Consider the following 8,952-nt stretch of genomic DNA (forward strand, 5'->3'; position numbering starts at 1 on the left):
TTAAAAAAACTCCACTCTCACTCAAAAAATTAACTCTCTCACTCTCATTAAAACTAACCCTATCCAAGTAAACTCAACCTCACCCTCTTTCTCTCATCTCATCTCCGTCCCTTTTCATTTTTTTTCTCAATCCCTTCTCTTCCTCTCCCCTCCCCTCTCCAGCCTCCCACCACCTCCACCCAAAGCGCCTCATCTCCCTCATCATCCGCGAACCCAACCTCGACCTTGCCCTCCAAATCTTCCACCACGCCTCCCAACACCACCCTGGTTTCCGCCATAATTACCACACCTACCACTCCCTCATCCTCCGCCTCCTCCGCTCCCGCGCCCTCCACCTCATCGACCCCCTCCTTTCCGACCTCCTCCGCTCCCGCCTCCGCTGCCACGAGGACCTCTTCGTCTCCCTCATCCGCCACTACGGCGTCGTTTCCCGCCCCAACCTCGCCTTCAAGACCTTCCTCTCCATCCCCGAATTCCGCGCCGAACGATCCGTCCAGTCCTTGAACGCCTTGCTCAACACTCTGGTGCAGAATCGCAGCTGCGATTTACTCCACTCGGTGTTTCGAAGCTCTAAAGAGAGATTCGGTCATTCGGAGTTTCGCCGATATGGGTTTTTGATGGTTTTGGGGAAGATGTGATACATCTTAGGGTTGGACTGGTTGAGTTTGGGGGTGGCGTTATGGTTTCTGTTTCGGTGGTGGTGGTGGTATTTGGGGCAGAGGCCGCTGCGGCGGCGATGTTCCCTTTTTTTTTTTTTTTTTTTTTCAGATTTAGCGACGGAATCCAATAATTCCGTCGCCTAAGAGAAAAATATTTTGTCATTAAACAATATCCGTCGCCTAAGTACTTAGGAGACGGAAAAAATTCTGTCGCCCAAGTAATTTTCAGTCGACGGAACTCAATTTTTCGTCGCTCTAACACCTACCTCACATCACTTAGGCGACGGATCTTAAGCGACGGAATAGCCTAAGTACTTAGGAGACGAATTTTGTTACTTAGGAGACGAAACTATTCCGTCTCCTAAGTGACTTTTTCCAATAGTGAGTAATCATTATCGCAAGTACTCTTTTCGATCTTATTATTTGTGGTAGTGGTTGCTAGAATAGGATAGTCAAAACCAAAGTGTTCTTTCTTCCTCCTATCTCACTTATGGTTTAACTCATCTATTTAGCTTTCTTTTCGGTCTCTTAATGCTAAATGGAAATCCGACAAAACATTGAAGCATCTTTTGTATTAGTCATAATTATGCCATATGATTCTTATTTGGGTAGAGAACCTTGATTTCCATGGTGACCCTTGGTGTGATGCATCCCATCCGTCTATCTATTTTACTTTTATGTCTTAGTTAATTAGCTTGTTATTAGTTAAAAAAACCCAAAAACATTATGACACATTCTCTACTATTTCTTTGTAAATCCATTGTGTGATCCTCTTTGTACATATATGCATAAGTGATTGATGACTTAGACCAAAAGATTGCTAGCTAGCTCGTGATCCTCGTGGTACGATAATTTCGGGTCTAGATATTTCCCACTTCTTTGATGACCGTGTTGTTATTGAGCGTAAGTTGCAAATTAGCATCAAATCAGAAACCAAAGCCGCCAGCCAAACCGAGCCGACACCGGCCTCCCCGCTAGAGTCTCTGGACCACCACCATCCATTCCTGGCCACCCCTACTATCGCCATGCCAAATGAAGCCCAGATCCCACCATGTCCTCCCCAGATCAAATTCGTAGCCAAATCGGGTCCCATAGACCCAATGAAGGTAGCGCCTACACGATCTTGAGTCGGTATAGCTCTCTTTAGATTTGTTAAAGCTTGGCATCAGAATCGAGCTCAGCCACGCAAGTCTGACCATCAACTGCATCAGTCAAGCCACCGATACACACTGTTGAGTAAGCCAGAGAAGATCATGCCAAAACCCGACAAAGACATGCATTGTTTTACCCCTTCTCCCCCTTGGATCAATAAACATCGTCGACCAAGAGTCCGACTTCTTCAGTCCTTCCACACCGATGAAGGGTCATCAAATAAGGCCCGTCCGACGATGGTAAAACAGCTTGGTGCCAGATAGGGTGGAAGAACTGTTTGTTCTCTCTCTAGGGTGGTTGTCAACATGAAGTACCGAAGTATGATTATTGGTTTCTAATTAAGATTAATGATTATTTTAGCTTTATTGTGAGTAGACATGGTAAACGTTATTATTCATGTAGGATTCCATTATTCATGTAATGAGTAGTCGTTTACCATTGGTAAGTAGGGTTTTCTTGTTTCTAGAACTTAGTACGTGTATTAATGCAATTAGTCTTTGGTTAGAATCACTTAAATGCAATAATATGTTCCTATCCATGATGAAGAAACTAAAATCTGATTATTTATTGGTTGTTTTATGATCATGGGATGGCTTGAAAGCTTAACCTTTCTTTCAACCTTTCTACACAAGCAAATGCGCTATCCGGCCAATGTTTCACATAAGTAAGAGAAATCTTGTCCTAACAATTTTGTAAAATAGATCTTATGATGATTTGTTTTTTGCCGCCATGCCACCAACTAATTATATACCAGGTGCTTAACGCGCGCAGATAATAATTTCGAAAACCTGGTTGACTTGGATTGATATCCAATGTTCGTGTTTGAGAAATGACATTGATACCGGTTCTGGGTGATGGATTAAACAATCAAGTCTAGCTTATTGGTTATAGGGCAAATTGGCTTGGCATATGTTACTAACTCTATATATTCGATTCTCTCGATCTGGTATGCGAAAATCATAGGTCAAATTCTGTGACACCATCATCTTCCAACTCTCCTTGGCACTGTTGCCATGCACCTAACACACGCCAGAGACCTTTTGTTTGCAAAGTCAAACTTGCCAGTTTTCAGTTGACTTCCTGCTATATATACATCAACATCTACGTCTTCCCTAAATATCTCAAATGTTTTCTCCAGATATAGAGAGATCGATGGTACCAAATCAGTACGACAGCACCAGCAGCTAGCTAGGGCAATAACACACAATAATATTGGAGTTATTACATGGAATAACAGTAAGTGATTTTAACACCAACTAATTCTGGCTTCTGCTGATACAGTTTGGCTTGTAGCTCACAGCTGCCAGAAGGGGATCAGAGGACCACATTGATCCTAACTATCAAAATTTGGAGAACACTATAGAACAAACATGTAACTTAGTCCAGTGGTAGGATGCTCACTTAGGGAGCAAAAGGTCCCGAGGTCAATTCTCGGAATCCCCATTTCCTTTTTTCTATTAAACATTGAAAATGTCAATCGAAAAACTACAAAAAATAGGGTAAACCGTCCTGCTTATGTAGTTCTAGTGGTAGAGAACAATTAACACACCAACATTCAGTCCACAAAATAGACACAGGTTATGATATACAAGTGTATAATTAATTAGATGGTTGATATTTACTATATCCTGGGTTATGAATTTTGAAAGAAGAACAACAATGCAGTTTGACAATTGTTGATGATGAGTACAATGAGCTCAGCATGTCACAACTGCAACCTTTACTAGCGTGTTTGCGTAAGTGCGTGGAGGAACAAAGAAAAAAGAAAAAGAAAAAAAAAAAAAAAAAAAAAAAAAGAAGGAATCAAAGACTATAACAGCTTCCAATAATTTATTTGACGTTAAGCAAGACTTAAGAGGCACTTGTCAATGATATAATTAAGGGCTTCCTATAATTAACTGGTCATTTCTGGCTCAGCATATATGGATTAGTATAAATTGATAAAGAGATTTGGATAGTATGGTATGGATTAATGTCAACCCCTAGCTATTACGTACATAATATCTAGCTGTTAACTTCAAGCGAAGCTTTTGATTCCATGCTTAAGTGCATGATTAAAGTATAACCGAGTCTTACATATTCTAACCAACAGAATATCTTTAGAGAAAATAGTCACTCTACGACGTGGCTGATCGTATGACTTTACATTTTCATTTGTGGAATGTAGGCTGGCTAGTTCCTTTGGTCGGAAAGTAACCACACCTCTCCCGGCCATATTCAGGTTGGGGTTGCCCTAGCTAGCTCGACTATTCCTTTTTTGGGAACAGTGGTTGTCTACTATATATATGCTAGGGTAACTAAACATATCAACAATTAAGAGAATTTGAAATGATTACAGTCAGTTCCAGGAGCCAAATGACCCAAATCTTCATGCATGTTATTAGAGCTCATATATCATGATCGAAGCCTTGAAAGATCCAACAGGCAACAGCAAAAACTTCCCGAATTAGGGTTTACAATTTTGTGAGAAATGATGATTGGTACGAGTTTTTTTTTTTTTGGATGATTGGTACGAGTTTACCAGCTAGAATAAACCAGTACACCAGGACAGCTCAAAAGGTCCCTTAATAGTATTTCAAGAAAGAGAGAGTAGAACATCACCAGCTGGAGCAGTTACATATATCTCAATAGTCAATACTAGCAGTGAAAAAACACAGAAAAACTTAGTAACAACATGGCATTACAGTAACTACTACACATGCTGCTGTTCCTTCTAGCTTCTGCTTAACATTTTGGATTGTAGCTCCGACGTCTGTGGCGGTACTAATTGCCAAAATGCAGAGGACCACAGTTCACAGAACTTGAAGCATCCTGTCCAAACGTACTAGTAACATGGGGGATTTAGTCCAGTGGTAGGATGCTCGCTTAGGGAGCGAAAGGTCCCGAGTTCAATTCTCGGAATCCCCATTTCCTTTTTTGAAACAGTACCATAAACGGTAACCTAATTCGCCAAGGCGTTTATCACACATTTTACTAGTAAGAGTTCAACTCATGTCTTCACCTCAGACGCTCCACACCCTAGAGGCCTAGACGTACTTTTGTAGCTACTCTTTGGTAGGGCAAAGTCAAGAGTTGGGTGCTAGTAAAGGCCTAAAACTGGTCTCAATTCGTTTTCTTGCTATCAGATTAGAGAGAACAAAAACAAAGACATGCATTTTGACAATCAATTGTTGATGGCTTGAAGAAGGGGGCAGAGAGAGACTTAGTACAATGAGCTCAGCAACTGCGTCCATTTGTAGCGTCTTTACCAATTAGTTTACATAAAGTGCATGGAGGAGGACTCGGAGATTTCAACAGCTTCCAATAACTTATTGTTAACAGAAACACTTGCATGTCTAGGTTAATCAATTGGTCTTCTCTGTCTAATTCTTTGATTAATTATACAGAATAATTTGATGTTATGTTAGGGAAGTCCACCATAGCACCTTTGTCAACCCCTATGACGACATATACTATTATCCTTATGGAGTTTCTGATGATAAACTAATTCTATTCGTTAACTTTAATCCAGGCTTATCTAAATTCCTGATCTTAATTTACCCAAAAGCATATGCTAGCTTGCTTGGCTAGGTGACATGTGTTACCTAATTAGAAACTAACTAGGATAATAATTTAATTTACACAAGAAGAATGTCTTAGAAGAGAAGTAGGATCACTAGGATGTGGCACCATATCATCAATTCATTCTAACGTACGCGTGATGATCAGAGGAGAAGAAAATTAACAAGAAAGAAATAGCTAGCTAGCGTCGATCAGTTAAAAAAAAAACGAATAGAGGACTAGAAATCTAACCTCATAGGTATTAGGTTTGAGGTGCGGCAAAAGCTTGGTTTGGAATTGTCAGGAATGAGGATTCACTAACAACTGTTCTTCATCTTTCTTTCTTTTTCAAACGATATGCAATGTAACAGTCTAATTTACAGACCTCTCAGAGGACTAGAAATCTAGAAGTTCACGTATCATTTCTTGGAGGAAGGATAGACGACGCAAGTGTAATTCTGGATATTTAGCTAGGTTACTCGAGCCAAAATCTAATTTGAAGCATTTAGCTACAACTCTGTAAAAAATCAATGTAAAAAACAGTCGTCTGTTCAGCCGAATGCATTAAACAAAGATTGACAATTCTAATGAAAGGTAATAGTTTCATGATCAGTCGTTCATTGGTTTCATATATTTGGTTGAGCAAACGATTGTTTTTTACAGTAATTTTTTTGCATAGTTGATCTTTATTAGTTAATTCAACTTTTAAACGGTTAAAATTATAATTTACATTCGCAAAAGTATGTAAATAAGAGAGAGTTCAGACGCACGCGTTGTCACATCCCGGTTCTTAAATTAAATAACGGTTATTTACTTTTGGTATTACTTCGGTCATACCGTTTTAAGTAACCGTTTACTACATAAGGACCTTAGAGTTGACTTCTTGTAGGAAAATTATTTCGGGAAAATTTCTGTAAGGAGGTCGTAGAGGACGTTAATACGAATTCGTGGATATGCTATACGTTAAAATTGAAGTTAGCATATAAAAGTTATCAGATAAAAAAGGTATTCATTAATTAGTAAAAGGTAAAATTTTTATTGGGTATTAAAGTTTGGACCGGGTAGGAGAGACCCAAAATTCTCTCTCCCTTCCCTCTCCTCTCCCCCGAATTCTCCCCGACCCGCCGGACTCTCCGCCGCCGTCCGACCACCACAGACCGCCGCACCGGTCCCAAACGGTCGGCCATCGACCCAGCTTTCTTCCTGGACCGGTAGGAGCCGCCCTAGCGCCGTCGTGAGGGATCGAGATAGGCCGCCCGAAAACCCCGACTGCATAGCGGAGTTCTGTCGCCGGAACTTCCTCCTCCGGCCACCAATCCGAGCATGCCTTATATGGTTTTGAAGGTCTTCAACCCAGTAGCCTTGCCGTAGAAGGAATCAATCCAGTTTGTTTCAGGTGAGGAGAATCGGTGAGTTGAAATTCTAGGGTTCTTTATTGTGTTTTTGTTCGATTGATCTATTTAAGTTTGAAATTGGGCTTTATGCTAGTTAGGAAAGTTGTAGAGCGGGTTGAGAGGAAGATGCTATTAAATTTTGGTAGGCTTTGGGTGTCGTCGGAGCCGCTGTAAGGGGGTTTTTCAGGGTTTTAAATGTGTTATATTAAGGGGAGTCTAATGATGTGAAGTTTGGAATTTTTGGAAGAGTTTTGGTTAGGTTTGTAATTTTTCAAAGATTGAGAAGGTTGATGGATGTTAGAATGAAAATCCGGCTGTTGGATTTCCTTGGTATTTATTCTAGAATGTTAGAATTGATGAATTAAGGTTGTGGTGAAGTTTGGTGTGAATCCGGTGAGCTTAACTCTTGTAAGAGTAGTGGGTTAAACAGAAGAGATTTGGATGTTTATATTCACGTATTTATTTTTCGGAATTGAAGTTTGGTCCTAAGCATATTGTGCCAGGATACGAAGGGAACATCACTTGAGTAGCGATGCGGATATCGTCGGGCTTATGCCTAAATTTGTGAGTGGACACTTTGGTTTTTAATAAATGTGCGTGCAAGATTTTATAAATTATTTTTTTATTTTCCGAGCGTATATTATAATTTCGACTTATGAAATGATCTTGGAATTTATTTGAGTGTGATGCATTGATTAAGTGTTGGTCATGATTTATGGATTTGAGTTCGGATTATTATTTTGACATTTGAGTTTGGATATTCTTTATAAATTTCGGATTTCATTATAATGGTTTTAATTGGTGGACTTTGAGATTTATAAAATATTTCTAAAAATGGGATTTTCGGTAGTTTGCTATTTATAATTTTCGAAATTATTGGTGGAATATCGATTTTGACATTGAGAATGTTTTAGCGAGTATTTTGGATTGAGATATTAATTATTATTTTTACCTGTTAATTAAATCTCGCTTAATTATATTATAGTTTTGAGAATATTTTGACGTGTGAGACATGCCATTGAGTTTATTATAATTTTTTATGATAATTTTCAAGTACGGTTGGGAACTGTACCATTTGTATGATCTTGGGAAAGCTTTATGGATTTAAATGATTTCGTATGTTTTTAGTCACCATAATATAGGGTCGCTCATATTTCATTACTAGCTAACCTTTATTATTAGCGGTCCTCACTATGGGTGAGTCGAGCGTTTAGCGTGGGACGCTATTATAGCCTGGGAGGCACTGATCGGATATTATTATATATTGCTAGCTAGACTTATTAGCAGTCCTCACCATATATAGGTGAGTTGAGCGGTTAGCGTGGGACGCTATTATAGCCTGGAAGGCACCGACCCGAGCCTTGGAGGCTCCTCTTACATGGTGATATCTCTTCCCCTTATTTTATTTTTTTTCAGTATGTATTGGATTAACCAGCGTGGAACGCTATTATAGCCTAGAAGGCACCGACCCGAGCCTTGGAGGCTCTTCTTACATGGTGATATCTCTTCCCCTTATTTTATTTTTTTTCAGTATGTATTAGATTAATCAGCGGGGCTGGTTTGTCCATTATTAAGTGAATTTAGATTTAAAGTTTTAAGGACGTTCAAAGTTGCGTACAACCAAATTTTAAAGTTGAAACATGGGAAAGTATATAAATAATGTATTTGTTAAGTTATTCAATTTATTTTTGTCCATTCACTCTAACGTTTTTAAATTATTTTCTCCTGGGTCCTTTGGTTTTAAATGCCCAATATGTAGGATAAGTTTAAATGAGGTCGAGCGTACATGAAGTCAAGACATAGTCAGAGGCTGATTCCGCTTATTCATTTTCATTGTTTTTCGTTCATCATTTGATATGCTTTGAAAGTCCAGTAGTAAATTATTAAATGTCTTTGTTGTTGGTTATGGGATGCTTTTAGATGAGTAATTGATATATTGGGAGATGTGATGAACTTGGGGAGCAGAAAGGCTCTAGGATTTGAAGATGGATGATTTTTAATAAAAGTGTTTATTTGAAATTTTTCAGGTAAGGGTTGTTCATTTTCAAGGTAAATTATGCCGAATTTTCGGTAAATTTTCCTTGGAGGTGGACCCTTGTAGAATTTACTTTGAATTTTATGATGAAATTCGGGGCGGGTCCTGACATGCGTACATATACATTACCTGCTAAGGTCATATATATATATATATATATATATAATTAATT

The 8,952-nt window shown here is 39.1% G+C and overlaps 1 non-coding gene and 1 pseudogene across 1 annotated transcript; one reads left to right on the top strand and one right to left on the bottom strand.

Moving 5' to 3' along the window:
- Positions 1–8,952, bottom strand: part of LOC101312629 — a 232,025-nt pseudogene that overhangs the window by 131,192 nt on the left and 91,881 nt on the right.
- On the top strand, positions 4,647–4,718 carry TRNAP-AGG. The gene has a single exon. It is a non-coding gene; the product is annotated as a tRNA-Pro (tRNA).

The sequence above is a fragment of the Fragaria vesca genome, linkage group LG4 (genome assembly GCF_000184155.1).
Source record: "Fragaria vesca subsp. vesca linkage group LG4, FraVesHawaii_1.0, whole genome shotgun sequence".
In the NCBI taxonomy this organism is placed as follows: domain Eukaryota; kingdom Viridiplantae; phylum Streptophyta; class Magnoliopsida; order Rosales; family Rosaceae; genus Fragaria; species Fragaria vesca.